The 15,029-nt window shown below is 43.1% G+C and overlaps 1 protein-coding gene across 3 annotated transcripts in view; it reads left to right on the top strand.

Annotated features, from left to right (window-relative positions):
* RORA (RAR related orphan receptor A) overlaps positions 1–15,029 on the top strand; it is a 358,739-nt gene that overhangs the window by 113,622 nt on the left and 230,088 nt on the right. The window lies entirely within an intron of this gene.

Genomic DNA, 15,029 nt, shown 5'->3' with positions numbered 1-15,029 from the left:
ACTCCCAGGGAGGCAAGGTAGCAGTGTTTGCAGTTCATGTGTTGTTTGAGCTGCCTGCTTTTATTTATTTGCCTTTCAGTTCTGCAAATTAGTAAACTAGTAAACCCTTCATCGTGGTCTGACCTGCTAGAGCTGTGTCTTTCAAAGCGTTTCAGCAAATATATCAAAATGCAAAGCAACACTGGCAAAGGAGAACTTGTGACCAGATTCTGCCCTGGTAGAACACTTATAGACTCAGATTGGGTTTATTAAATCTACTTCTATTCATCAAATCTTGGTATTCTGCATTTAGTCTTATGGTTCTTTTATAGGCTTTGAGCTTTGAAAAAGGCCTTGTAATAATTTTAATGTAAATTTTATCCTGTTGCCTAAAAAAAAAAAAGACAAACTGTGGCAAAGGGAATGCAAATAGTGTTGTTCAGAATTCAACAATCTGAGGCTTTTTAGCACCACAGTTAATTTACTTGTGCTTTCTACCCATGGTTTGTTGTATGCATCAGTTCTATTAAGATCACACTGGAGCTGGCTTGAGAGAACTCTGCTTGATCCTTGCACCTTGCATTGCCCCAGGGCTTTTTCCAAACAAATGTCCTGACTAATGCTTGTTGAGGCATTTGCAGGTATCCAGGATTATTCAGAAGCATGAGTAGCCTTGAGGAGGAGAAAAGGTCACAAGCTCACTCTACAAAACAAGAAGGAAAAAAATGTATTTTTGCTCGTTAAAATAGTGGAAATTCTTCTTTGCCTTCCTATTTTCTTCCATGTTTAACAGCAAATTAATCTTTGCTCTGTCGAGAGACACTGTCAATACAAGTGTGAATACAATAGGTCACTTACAAGACAGAAGAAATCTTGGAAATAAGGAAGAGAAGAAAAAGGTGGTTTTCTTGTGTGTTATGAAGTGAGTGCCCGTGAGACATTCAGAGGGGTTGGAAAATTTCCACGTTTTGTCCTGTGTCATCTGCAAAGGAGGACCCTGCAGGTCCAGGGCTGTGCAGAGGCTTGGGCCATGGGTCTGTGGTGTGCATCACTGAGAGAGGGCAGTGCAGACCCCTGGCCAGGGGGATGGAGCCCTGCACAGATGGCCCAGAGGCACAGCAGGAGAAAATATCACGGGCAAGTAAACATTGTGTGGCAGAGGGAAATAGGGAAGGGAAATCCTGGTCACAGGGAGGGAAATACATTTGTCTTCCTTCCCTTACTAATCATCTGGTGTTCCCTGTTTTGGGTCAGTGTGGTGTTATGAAAATGCATCAGATCAGGTCACTGGTCCATCTGTTTGTCTGTGGCAGCACCATTTCAGGAAAAGATACAAAGACCCTACACAGCACAACAGTTCATGTCTCCCTGCTGTCAGGGGCTGCATTAATTGTCTGTACAACATCCCAGAGTTTATCCTGATCCCTTGGCCTTTGGGATGACCTGTGGCAGTGAGTTCTGCCAGCTGTTCCCTGTCTTCAGCCGGGTCTCCTCATGTTGTTTTCTGTGTAAAAGAATAAGCAGTTATATATTCCATACCTTCCATGAACTCCCAGTGTTTCATAAGTATTTCTGTCCTACTGGATGATTTCTTTTCAGAATTAAGGTGCTCAGATTTCTTAAGCATATGTGGTTTCCTACAGTGAAGTTCCATAGTGCAACCATTGTGACTTTTGGGGTTTGCTCTTGCTGCAGGTAGAAACCACCCTTTGTAAACCTTTTTTTTTTCTGTGTGAAAAACTTTAGAATGAGGGAATATGTTCTTTATAAGCGGTACCATGATACTTTGAGATTTTTAGAGTTAAAGCCAAAACACAGAAAAGAGCACAGTAAGTACAAAGCTTGTTCCACTAGAGACTGGGTGTGTGCCTCTGGTTTTACTTCTGTCCTAGTGTCAGTGTTCTTCCTCCCTGCTCTCTGCTTCCTGCCTTCTTTCCCTGCCCTCCCTCAAACCCCACTGTGCACAGTGTGCCAGAGCCATTTCATCTGGTCAGCCTTTCTTGAGCCTCTGGATTTCAGGAACAAGGCTGGCTGTCCCTGGAGGCTGCAGGAGGTGAGGCCCATCTCTTTAGTTCAGAGAAGAATCCTGCTTAGCTCTGACAGCACCTTCTCAAAAACGCCTTCCACACAAAATGAGAAGCTAGGAGAAGTGCTGTTCTGTGCCAAGGGAGCAGGGGATAACAGGCCTTAGAAATCCAGGCATCTGTTAATAGCTCTGTGACCAGATTGATAACGTGACTTTGTGAAAGGCTTATGACCCGTCTCTGTCTCCTCTTCTGCTACTGGAAAATGTGTAAATAATACTTTTCTCACCATGGCTTCTGTGGCTTTGTTGAGGCTTAATTAGTAGATGCCCACAATGCATGGGGAAAAAAAATTGCTGTGTTTTTCAGTTAATTGCAGCGATGTGCTCAGCGATGCCTGGAGCCTGTGAGCTCACCCTTCTGAGAGCTGTCTGCACTGGCTGCTGCCAAGGGTTGTCTTCAGGTCTCAGATTTATGAAAACTCACAGCTGAATTCTTTATGTTGAATATTGCAAAAGATTTGAACAAACTACTTATGATGTCTGGATATCCCTCAAGATTAATGGATAATCCAGGATCTAGCAGAGACAGTCTCTTTTCTTCCATCTGGTATATCCATTGTCGAAGTTAACTTGAATTTCACTCCAAAAGGACAACTGATCAGATCAACAACTTGCATGGAACACATGTACTGTTGTTAGTTTGCAGGTGTGTGTGTTCAGGTAAGGTAACAGCAATTAATCATCTTTGTTCATTACATTTCTATTTTGAGAATATCATTTGGGGTGAATCCGTCAGTTGTTAGAAACTGCAGAACTTGTGATCCTCACTGGTCTATAAATGTGTTTTTGGGTCATCTGTGTTACACCCATAGCCAAAACCTGCAGAGGCCTGGGTTCTCTCCTGACAGCAGTACAGCAGGCAGGGAGGGGTGGCCATGGCTGAGGAAAGCATCAATAGTGGCATTGATTTTGCTCCTGTGTTGGGCCGAGTGTACATGCAGCAAGAAATGTGCTTTCTTTCCTAACCCTCCCCACTGCTGTCCTGGAATGTTACTTTTCATCACAAAGCATCGTCCCATCTGCTCTTCACCCTGGCACACCCCACCCTTCACACCCTGTTGCTGATTTGGGAGTGCAAGTCCAAGTGTTTGGATGCCCACAGTGTTCAGGGATCAGCAGCTGCCACCTCTATGAAGCAGAGGAATCAATATGGATGTTTACTGTCTGTTTCCACGTGTCTCCTCTTGGATCTGCCCATGGAAAGCACTGTGATGCAGCGAGGTGTGCCCGTTTCCCTTGTTGCTACAGCTCCCTGCAGGGAGTGGCAGGTTCCTTGATAGGTGAATAAAATCAAAAGATGTGGAGGAGGGATTGTCAAATGCTCCAGAGTGCTCTTCCAATACAGGAGTCAAGAAAGACACCAATAAATACAGCAGAGAAACCAGTGGAGCTTGCTGTAATCCTTGTGAGGTGGTTTCAGAATTGTGTTTTGGGTTTCAGCAGTGACTTTGTCACTGGTAACGAAGGAGGAGACCAGTGTGGTGATCCAAAAGCTGCTGTCTGAGCTGTGACGTGGAGAAGACTGCTTTTGCTTTCCACATTTGAAGGAGGAGGAAGATTAGCATTGCTGATATTACTCATGTGCTACTCAGGGGTAGAAGTGATGTCTTTTTATGGCAATCACTATATAGGATTTCTCCATACGAGAAAAAAAATTTAACAAGGGCTGCACTGGGTCAAATGGAGCCCAGTATCCTGTCTCAAACAGTAACCATATGTCTAAACCATTTGATATCAGATCAGGCATAGTCATTTTAAATTCAGTATGAGCTTTCTGAGGAAATGGAAACTTCCTTCCTTTTTATGAAACCCTTTCTCTATTTCCTTCTGTGTTTATTCCTTTAGCACTTTCAGAGGCTCTCTGATGTTCAAGATGAAATTAACAGGATTCCCCCTGCTGTTCCTATTGAATTCAGTTAATATAATGAGTTTATTGTTAAATTAAACAAAATAAAGCCTGCCATGTGGCAGAAATACCACTGAGATCCCATAATTTCCACCTAATAACCAGTGTCTGTACTATGGGGTTATAACATACACGTGGTGTATGTGTCTGTCAGACATGTTAAATATCTTTCATAAAAACTTTGGCCACATATTCAGTCAGAAACAATGTGCCTGTGACCCAGAAGTCAGTAATTTTATCTCAAGCACAGTAAATTAATTTCCATGGGGCTTTCTTACTTGACCTGTGTATGCTTTAAAATTCACGAGGTGTTTCCATGACTCAGGTAACGTGTATTGTCTTACTGGTTGCTAAACCCAAATACTTTTGAAGAGTTCTGGCTGAGGCTGCTGCCTCAGGGAGGCTTCACTCTGATGTTTATGATCACACCAAGGGGTTCTGGAAGGGGCTGGCCCACACCTCCTGGCAGCACCAACCACCGCCCTCCCTGCTTGTTCAGCATCTCTATTTTTGAACTCTCTTCTGCACCTCTGCAGTTCCATCCTATTATAAAGGAAGTTTTGTCTTTTTTAAATTAGATTGTTGTGTTCTACCATCTGTTAGTTCCCTGCCCACAACACTCATTATCCGTAAGTTCTCTTACGGTTCTTATTTTGCGCCGTCTCCTCTTGTGGCCAAATGCAAAATCGAGCTGCAAACAGCATGTTTGTGTGTTCTCATGTTAATTCAAGTATCCAGAGAGAGCCCTGAGGTCCTGGGACACCGATATCCATCAGTGACTGCTGGATTTATACCAAGTGACTGTCACTACACAGCATTATACTTGGTTGTTTCTTAATTTAATTTTACACACTCTTGTTCTTTTATTTTTTATTTTTTCCCCTCTGCTGTTTTCTGTGATATGCCTGTGAGAACCGCAAAGATTTTTGGCCTTGAGACTTGTTCAGGCCTGGAAAGATTTGGTTTTGTTGTTTGTTTAACTTGGTTCTGATCTCGAAACGAGGCAGGCCTGGTTGTGGGTTTGTAGGGTTGTTTACATTTTGAGAGGATTGTAGGGCTTGGATTTTGGTCCATCACTAATTGAAATCCCATTAAACGTAATGCCTGCTTTTGATGAATTTAAATTGTTGTTTGGTTGGTAACTTCACTCTGAGACGTGGGGCTTTGGTGCTCAGTAAATGCTTGCGAGGCATGTGCCTGTGTGGATCAGAACCCGAGGTGATTGCATAAGCCCCTCTGAAATGAAAGTGCTGAGTTACTGCTGATGCTTGCTCTTGGAAGGGAGTTTATTTAACGTTTGGAAACTAATGTGTAGCTAATGTCATTACCATTCTGTCAGGCTTTATTTTTATAAAGTACTGAAAAAACCGCCACACTAAAGCACTACTTCTGGAAAGTTATTTTTCTTTCCTGTAAAAGACCTCTACAGGTTTCATGTGTTTTACAAATTTTCCATCAGTGAAGTGGCACAAACATATTAACTCTTAGCACTAGAGGGTTGCTATTCCAGCTGCTAAATGGTTTGAAACATTAAATGTGATACAGGAAGTCACTTTTCCAGTCTCTTAAGTGTTTCTAAATCTTTGATAGATTTTTTTTTTTTTCTAAATTCTTACCTCTCTTGCCCTCCCCAGAAATCCATCTGCAGCTCAGTTGCTCACCAAAGGCCTTTGCAGTCAAGGCCTGTTTGGATTTTGCTCATGAAACCAAGTGTGAAATCTATGGCCACAAGCCAATCCCTGTCCCATAAGGCCGAGATTGCTGAAGTCTTCTCAGAAGCTGAAGGAAAATTAAAGAGGAGAACAAGCCTGTATATTTATAAAAGCAGATCTCCACATGAATCATGGATTATTTGCAGGTCATCTCCAAGTGATTTACATCGTGCTGTAAGGTTCTCTTTGCCTCTTGACAGGTTCAGGGCTGCTGAGAGGGGAGTGTGCAGAGTCAGGAACATGAGGCTTCTGCTGCTGACCTGGTCACGGGTGTGCTGGGAGCCCGTGGGTGAATGATCTCACCTGTGTTTGTCTCAGTCCCTGCATGTAACTGGGGTGATATTTTTCTAATATTTGAAGAGCAAACTTGTTGGCAGTAGCAGTTAGAAGCTGGCTTGCATCGTGGTGATTTGGAGTGTGAAGTTAAAATCACAAGTGTGTGATAAATCGCAGTAACCCATGGAAATATGTTATGTGGCATCCTCAAAGGAGCTTGGACTCCATGTGAAATACTAAATGTTTTGTCTCTAAAGTAGTATTGTCAGTCCTTTGGGGCAAGTATTCCTCACCTTAGGCTGGTACAGTGTGTAGCTCCAGTGCAGCACTGGCATGTTACCATCAGTAAATAAGCTTTTCAGGTGCAGATCTCCAAGTAAGAGGGTGCTGAGCCTGCAGGTAAACAGGCCAGGTAATGTGGAGGTATCTACAGTATCCTAGTGATGAGAGATTCAGTTATGTTCTATTTTTCTCAAAAACTTCCTCCCCAGACCAAGTCTATCAAACAGCCTTGCCAAATTCCCGGTTATTGCCATGGAAATCCTGCTGTTTTACTGCTTGAAAATAGCATACTGCATTACGTGTGATGTGGTGATACGAGTGTTTACACAGGAAACCACAGTGCAGGCTGCAAACAGGAGGAGGTTTTGCACAGGGAATGTCTCACAAGAAATCTTGGAGCATGGATGCCTGCCTGCTCACCTACCCGGACCTGGCATTCTGTGCCTGCAGCTGCTTCTCTCTTGGTGAAGTTTTGGCTCTTGAAAGAAACCTCCTTGGCCCCATGTGGTTGGTCAGAAATGGTCAACAGGCCCCTGGCTCTGTTTCCTCTTTGAGTAGAAATGTCCTTTCTCTCAGAATTTGAGGAGTTTTATGTTTTTTTTTTTGTCCTTGATCCTTCTTAATTCCTTCTATGTTTTTCTTTCCTTTCAAACCTTCTTCCTCAGCCCTTGACAAGGGTTGCTCTTTGTGGTTCCTTTTACTGTGAAATTGGGAAATTCGCCAAAGATGTCGCTCTTACTTCATAAGAGGCAAGGGTGGGTGATCTGATATTGCAGTTGTTTTTATTTACACCTTCTTTGTGGATGTCCTGTCTTCTTCCTCATGGAGGGAAAAATGCAGTAGGTGGAGCAGCATCAGCAGGTGAAATATTTATTTGAGGGAGAAACTGCCTCAAGGAATGTGATGCCTGGAAAGGGAGTGAGGCACAGGCAGTGCATGGCCCTTCTCTGTTAGCTCAGCTGAGGACAGACAGGAGAGAGCTCCTGAGCCAAACTGGGGCTCCTGGCAAACATCAGAGCGGGCTCAAAATACCCCTGTGAGTGAGTGAGACACAGTGATACAGTTGGAGGTGTGACAACCCACACAGAGCACTGAGCAACTGTGCTGGGGAGAGTGTTGGGCTTATCTACTGTTAAATAAGACAACTTGTCTAGCTCTGAAACAGGAGGAAGGATGGAGTTGGCATGGAGAGCAGAGGGCAGGAAGAAGAAGAAAATCCTGCTCCAAGGTCACCTTTTACCACAGGAATGGGAGATTGAAGAGAACTTTCTTGCTGCTTTTGATGGCTAAAGGCTGCTGCAATCCTGGCAAATCTCTCAGGAATGGTTCAGGAAGATCTGCTGCCATACCTGAGGCAGACACTCATTTATCTGAGACGCTGTGCTCCGACTGCTAACAACCAGCTCAAATTGGCTTATTTTTCCACATTTGTCACAGAGCCAGCTGCATTGTCTCAGCTGTGTGCCTCTGAACAGGGAAGTACAGACTCAGAAAAAGTTTTGGAGTCATTATTCTTATGTGTTTCTTTTCCCCTCATCTTGTCCTTTTTTTTTTCTTTTTTTTTCTTCCACTATGTTTATAACCCTTCTTTTCCTTTGTTACCTTGAAATCTTGGGCTTTTTCCAGTCTCCTCTCCTACAGGTAGATGCTCTGTCCTGACATTGTCTTGTCATAATATTCACTGATAAAGAGTTGAAATTACCTAACTCTTACATACTCTAAATCCCAGTGGAGCCCTTGCTAAAATCTAATATCCTTATGGCACCAAGGAGGGTTTTCTGCTGGAGTTGGAGGGGAGAATGAGGGAAAAAGTGGCTGATGAAGCACTCCTTGTTGGGGTGGTGATGTGTGAGTTATACATCTCACAAACTCCCAGCCTTCTTCCCACAAAGGGGTTTCTGTCAGGGTCTACACGAGGAAGAATTCCACCAAGAATGGCAGTGAACCCCTGTTTGAGCCATGTGGGAATGTCACCAGTAAGGACCAAGATTGCAGCTGGGATCTGGCACCTTCACCTTCCAAGCATCCTGTTGGCTCCTTTGTCTGGGATTGCTACATCAACTGGCTTCTGCCATTAAGTGTGTTCCTGGAAGGCCCTGTGTCCAGCACAATGTACCCCCAGGTGGGACAGGTAGAGGTGTTTGCACATCACTTCGTGGTGGGGATGGGTGTTCTCACAGATCTCTGCAAGTGAGGGGACTTGTCCCAGGTCAGCCAGCAGGTTAGTGACAAAGCCAGGAGTGTATGGAAACCTTCATGGTACCTAAACCAAATGCTTCTGGGAATTAACTAAAAATTAGAATATGCCAAGTGTCCTTTCCAGGGAACATTTTCCAGGGAACAGCAGGGACTCCCCTTTCCCTTCCCCCCAAGTTTGCATCAGTTGCTCAGAAGTAAAAAATTGTTTGGAGTTTGATGGTAAAAGAGAAAGTACCTACTCCCCTCTGTGTCTGCAGTCAGAAATTTCCAACAGAGCTTTTGGGAAGAAATGTTATCCTGCGTTAAGGCAGTACCATTTTCTGTGCTGTAATAGCTGGGGAGTGAGGTAGTGGTAGAACTGACAGAGGGATCGTGCTGGCTGTGTCTACAGACAGCAGCTGGACAGCTGGAGACTAAAACTGAACAAAGTCAGTTAGAGAAGCAAATCCAGCCTCGTGCTCAGCAGCATTTGCTGTGGAAGGTTTGTGCTGCAGGCAGTCCTTGGTTCCAGGGCTGTGACTGGAGTGTCACTGTCAGACCGTCAGGCCCCAGTGCTGACGTTGTGTTGGATGGTCTTTAAACAGTGTGTTATGATGACGGTGCAGAACAGAAGTTCCTCCTTGTGGGAAGCTCTGTAAATGTGGGTACCTGAAGCTTGAGGTCTGTTGGTGAAGTGAATCTGAACTGTGGAGGAGCTGCAGTGAAGCTGGGGCTGTGATTCTTCCCATCCTGACTGTGCCTCAGCAGTGCTGATGTGCCTCCCTTCTGTCCTTGAAAGCACCCAGGACTTTCTCTTTACATTTCCCACAGCCTATTTTGGTTTCTTGCTCTCACACTCCTGCAAGTAAACCTTTTATACTTCGTACAGGTAAACTTAGACCAAGCACAAGTGAAATGTGCCATTGTTAAAAATAAAAAATAACTTTAAGATGTGCATACACACACACATGTTCACAGTGTCTGTTAGGTAAAAAGCATTTATTGTCTTTTTTCTAAGGCATCTGTTGTCTTTTCTAAGCATCTATTGTCTTTTTTGTTCTAATTCATTAGGTATGTAGAGGGATGGCTCCGGGTGAGGTTTTCAGTGACAAAAGTCCTACAGTTGTAATGTTTTAATCCCAATGACCCATGAGTTGTGAAATTCAGCTCAGTATTGTTGGATGCACTCAATAGCCAAGAGTTTTCATATAAAGATCCGTTAAGTAGCAGGATTTTTATGATTTTGGTTTTGTGTGGGTAAGTAGTTAATGAGATGATCCTTCTAGGACTTTTCATATTTACAGCTAAAAAATGAACTGTTCTACTCAAAATTGGTAATGAATACTTACAACTAAAGAGGAAGAAAAAACATTTTGATTTCCTCAGTGAAGTGAAATTCTTATTTGAGATATTGTATTTTAATCCATCTTCCCTTCTAATTAAGGTGACTGTGAAAGCTGTTGCATTTCTGAATGGGCATATATTAGTTAGTAAGGATCTCATTCTGGAGTTACCCCCACTCCTAAGTACATGCTTGGCAGTCCACTTTGCATTTCAGTTTCTTTGGTATTTTTATAACTTGCTGCTAGAGTGTTGCACTGGTGGAAAATCCCTCATTTACTGGCTATTAGCCATTAAATTATTAGCCAGCCAGAACACACAGTGAGTATAATACAACCTGAGAGCAATTGTTAACAGAAATGATGAAACATTGGCTATTAACTGTGAGGTTGGTTGTTCAAGAACAACCAGGGACAGGTTCCCTTTTCCCTGGCGGGGGGGTGGAACTAGATTGTCTTTAAGGTCCCTTCCAACTCAAAGCTTTTGATGGTTCTATGTTGTAATACCAAGGTAATAAAGGAACCTGTTTTTTCACATGAGTGAATGAAAGTTGACCTGAAATGTAAATGAAGGATGGTTTGGAGCGTGTGGCAGAACATGTGCTTCTGGAGGGTTTATGTCATAGGGAAGAACTGACAGTAGCACTGGTGGAGTTGCAGTGATCTGTGGTGGTATCTGGTGGGCAGCCCTTCCTCCAGTTCCCTGTGGGATCCTGCTGGGAGCAGGCAAACACAAAGTACCTCTGCCAGGTGCTGGCACAGAGCGAAGGGATGTGCACAGCCAGGTTTGGCTCAGGCCTCCTGAGGACCAGTGTTTTCCTCTCTCTGATAGCACCTTGAAGAGAACAGCTTGTTCTTATTACAGCCCTAATTATTGGCAGGATTTGTACTAGGTGCCAGGGGAATTACTTGTCTAAATCCCTTGAAAAATCAATTTAACTCCGTTCACAGTAAAATCTGATTTCGTTGTTGCCCCTGTTATGATTTCTGGCAAAGGGAATCAGTGTGATTCAAGATTCAGTGCAAAGGAACGACAGAGATTAAAAAGATGTTGAACAGTGATGTGGAAATGTGGAACAAGTCTGTGCAGCTGGCACTGCAGGCAAGCACTGCATGTGAGCAATATACACACATGGGGAGGAGCAGAACTCTGTGGAAATGGAACTTTGGAAACTCCTTACCAAGTGACTCATTTCCAGACTCTTAATAATGTTATAATAGGTTCTGTCCAAGCTGGCTTCTTGAGGGGTTGGTAGAGAAAAAGATAACAACCACAAATTCCTGATGGTTCTGCACATTGCAGGTCTCTGAATACAGGTGAGCCTTGTGTGTGTTCCCTGCTGTTCAACAGGGCTCGGCACCTTTCTCAGGTGTCCTTTCTGGTTGTGTGTGTGCAGCTGGGAACACACGGGGCCAGCTGGGTGCTGCAGAACACGACCAAAATACAGGGCTCGTGATGAGCTGGATGCACCCTGGGGTGGGAGAGCTTCCTCAGGCCCAACTCCTGCTAAGCATGAAGGCTGGGGCTCTAAGGGGGGCAATAATGTTGATTTTTTTCATATTATTTTGATCACTTCCGGGGTGGTGGCATCAGGTAACATCTTAGAATGCTAATGATGGAGTCCACTTGCTTTTTCCACTTTTGGGACATACAGGGTTCTCATCACTGAGAAATTATTTTTTTTTTTTAAGAAATGGATATAGTGGAAGTTACAATAGAGTAACACCAGTTATGCTGAAAAGACCTTTAAAAAATAGCTCTTGTGCAAACTGAGAACTATCAAATAAAAGGAATTATTTCCAGTGTATCTGCTGTTAGTGGCACCTTGTGTTTTATGTATTAAGAAAGCAGAAAACCTGCTTCTATTTATAGTGTCATTTAAACTCACCTGGATGTAACGAGGCTGTTTGATCACAGGCTTGAAAGAGTGTGTTAGATGGAACAGCCTTTCCTATTTTCTTAAACATGTAAAATCTGGAGGAAAAACTTGAAGCACTGTAGTTGAGTCATCTGACACAGGAATAGGCTAAAGAGTTTTGGAAATGTGGCTGTAAATAGGATTATTTACCCTTTCCTACCTCAGAGGATAGAACTCCTTTCAGAGCCTTTGAGGATGTCATATATTAAATAGATGCTGAATTGTTATATTAAATAATATGAAACTATGTGACAGTAAATACAATCTGAGGAATGAGACCTTGAACTGCCTTTGAGAATGCAGTATTCTCTGAGAAAAGCTTTTCCTTTTTCTTCTGGTATTAAAAATAATTTGTGCAGTGGAGCTGTGCTGTGGAATTGTTCATGTCAACATTCCAGGGTGTGGATGGTTTGAGCACGTGCTCTCACCAAACACAGGGAAATGGGCATTGAGAGAAGGAAGTGAGGGTAGTGAATGTTTTTCCTCTCCCTTCTCTTTCAGAAAATAGATTCTGCCAAACAGCACACCCAGAGCTCTGTATAATCCCACTGCTCTGGGCTCAGGTTGTCACCTGGAACAGCAGCAGAAGGGGAACTTTACATTCTTTACTGCATTTGCATTCGCTGCATTCTGGAAGATTATTTAACTGTCGTTTTGCTCATGTGTCGGGTTTGAGGGCAGGGTTTTGGTAGTGGGGGCAGGTTCTGTGAGAAGCTCCCAGAAGCTTCCCCTGTGTGTGGCAGAGCCAAAGCCAGCTGGCTCCGGGCTGGACCCGCTGCTGGGCACGGCTGAGCCCATCCAACAGTGCCTCTGGGAGAGCACACTCCAGGAGGGGAGAACTGCTCAGCAGCAACTGCAAACGGAGAGGGGAGGGACAATCTGTGAGAGAAACAACTCTGCAGACACAGAGACCTGAGGGTGGGTCTGTTTTACCCCTGTGGTGGTTGGTGAGTGATCTCCCCCTGTCCTTATCTCTGCCCAGGAGACTCCCACTGTTGCACATTTGGGCCAGTATGATGTGTAATATCCCCTGAAACCCAAATATTGTTCCTTTCACATTTTGAATCTTCATTTCTTAAATATGCAAAGGGCAACCCACTTCTTTTCCTTTTAAAAAGCATAAACAATGCACTGGTCACATAAACATTTAAATACACAAAAATCTTTGGCTAACTAAAATACAGTTAAATGGCTTGACATTCAGATGAAGATTGTAATTGAGCTTCCAGAAACCAAATATTCTGTTATCTTTTCTGATCTTGGAGAGCAAGGATACTTTACAGTCTAGTAAATTCAAATGTTATGTTTCCAAATGACCAGTGTTAAAAGTATGACCAGAAAAAGAGAATTTTGTGTGACTTCTCTTAAACCCAGTGTTTTGTGACTTAATACACTTGATGCAATAAGCAATATATTGAACTGTACAGTAGATGAACTGAACTGTAGATGAGATTTTTCTGAATCTCCCATTTAGAAGGTTTTTTATAAATTCTGTGATTTGTAAGTATGTGAAAGATGCCTTGAGAGGATCATATAATGTCTAACAAAGTGCTTGTAAAATTTACTGCAGGTACTTCCTACCTTATGGGTTATTATCTCTGATCACCTCGGTGTGTTTAACTTATGGGATAACTAGTTTTACCGCAGTTGAATTCTGATTGCCAGGATTAGGAAATTCTTCCACATGGAAAACACCGAGTTTCAGTCAGTGCCAACATATTTGGGTGTTTGTAATTAGCTGGGCAGTTGGAAGGGACCTGCAGCTTGCTCAGATCCAGCAGCCAGTGCTGTGTAAAATAAGTAGCTCTCCCTATACTGACATCAAGGTGTTGCAGGAGCAGCTCCTGTTAGTTTTAGTGCCAGCTTCGTCAGTAGAGGGTAAGAGATGAGGGCCTGGAGAGCCTGTTCCTTGAGGCTGAGGGAGCCCCTCTATTCCCAAGGAGGTTTTTGTCAGCAGCTTCTTAAGGATTCCTTCACAGACACTTCTCCTGCAGCGTTTCCAGGGCTGTTCCACGGTGTCCTCAGAGCACAAGGTGGATCTAACCTGTTCCTGGGAGCAGCTGTGCACTTCAACCCTGCTCTGCCATTGCAGACAGTGTTGTGGAGGAACAGGCAAAACTCCTGACCCCTCTGCAGCTCAAGATTGATTTTTTTTTTTTTAAGTACCTGCTTCAAAATGTATTTGAATTGAACCTTGATTTGGATGATTGCGTAGAAAGCCTTTAAAAATCAGCCTTGCCTTGAGAAGACAGGATGAAGGAAATGGGAAGAGTCTCTTATTCTGTTTCTAAAAGTCGGAGTATTTTAGCAAATCCAAGCCTGATTTATGTCGATGGTGGACGCTGGGGAGATCCCCATGAGATTTCTGTAATACAAAAAGAATCAAAGTGGGTGTAGATTTTATACAGAGGGGGAAAAAAGGTGCATATACCCCCTGCCTTGATGGTAATGTGCATCCATTAAAAATAAGTCCCAGGATTCTCAGACCATGTAAAATCAGAACAGACTGAAGGAAGAGATGGGCTGTGAGGAACCAGGAGAGTCAGTGTTACAGCAGGAGGAGCAGTGGAAGGGAAGGTGCAGAGCATCATAGTGTCCACATGTGCTGGGGGCCCACAGAGCTCCTGAATATCACAGAATATTTTTTGTTTTGTTTTGTTTTTTTCAGATAATCCATGGGCTTCAGAACTGAAAGTGTTCTCATTATGAATGACACAGCTAGTTTAGATCAGATGCTGAGATTTCTGAAGTGGATTTCTCTCTCTTTATGCACAAATGTTGGAAATTAAAATGCGTATTTTCCAACTGAGAGGAAATGTGGTTACTAATCAGACTTAATAATTATACCATGTTTATTAGGTAAAGTACTGTTTTCATTTTATTCATTGTATTTATCTATTTAATAGCATTAAATAACCAAGATACAGGTTCAGATTGGCTGTTTATGTTAATAGTAATTGATTCTTACGTGACTGCCTAAGCTGTTAGTTGTTTTTCCCCTGTTGGAGATGAGGGTAGTTTGAAGAAGTCCAATGCTGCTACATCGAAATCTGTAGTGTGACCACTCCTCTGGTTTGTGAAAGCATGGTGATCACTTCTGACTGAATTCAGTTGTAATCTGAATGTTTATTAGGAATATGAAGTTATTAGCAAGCTGATTCTTTTCTAATTATCCCTCAGGGGTGAAAGTGTTTGTTTACATCTTGGTCTATATTTATTTGATGTTGCAACATTTGCAACACGTGACAGCATCATTCTGATTCTTTTCTGTTGTCCCTCTTTGGTTACTCCTGGTGAAGGGCCAAGTTAAAGACAGGACTCTGTCTGCTGTGACTGTGCATTGGATCAGGG

The sequence above is a fragment of the Neopelma chrysocephalum genome, unplaced genomic scaffold (assembly GCF_003984885.1).
Source record: "Neopelma chrysocephalum unplaced genomic scaffold, ASM398488v2 Primary Assembly neopelma1_274, whole genome shotgun sequence".
Classification (NCBI taxonomy): Eukaryota; Metazoa; Chordata; class Aves; order Passeriformes; family Pipridae; genus Neopelma; species Neopelma chrysocephalum.
This window is presented reverse-complemented; position numbering and strand designations above follow the sequence as displayed.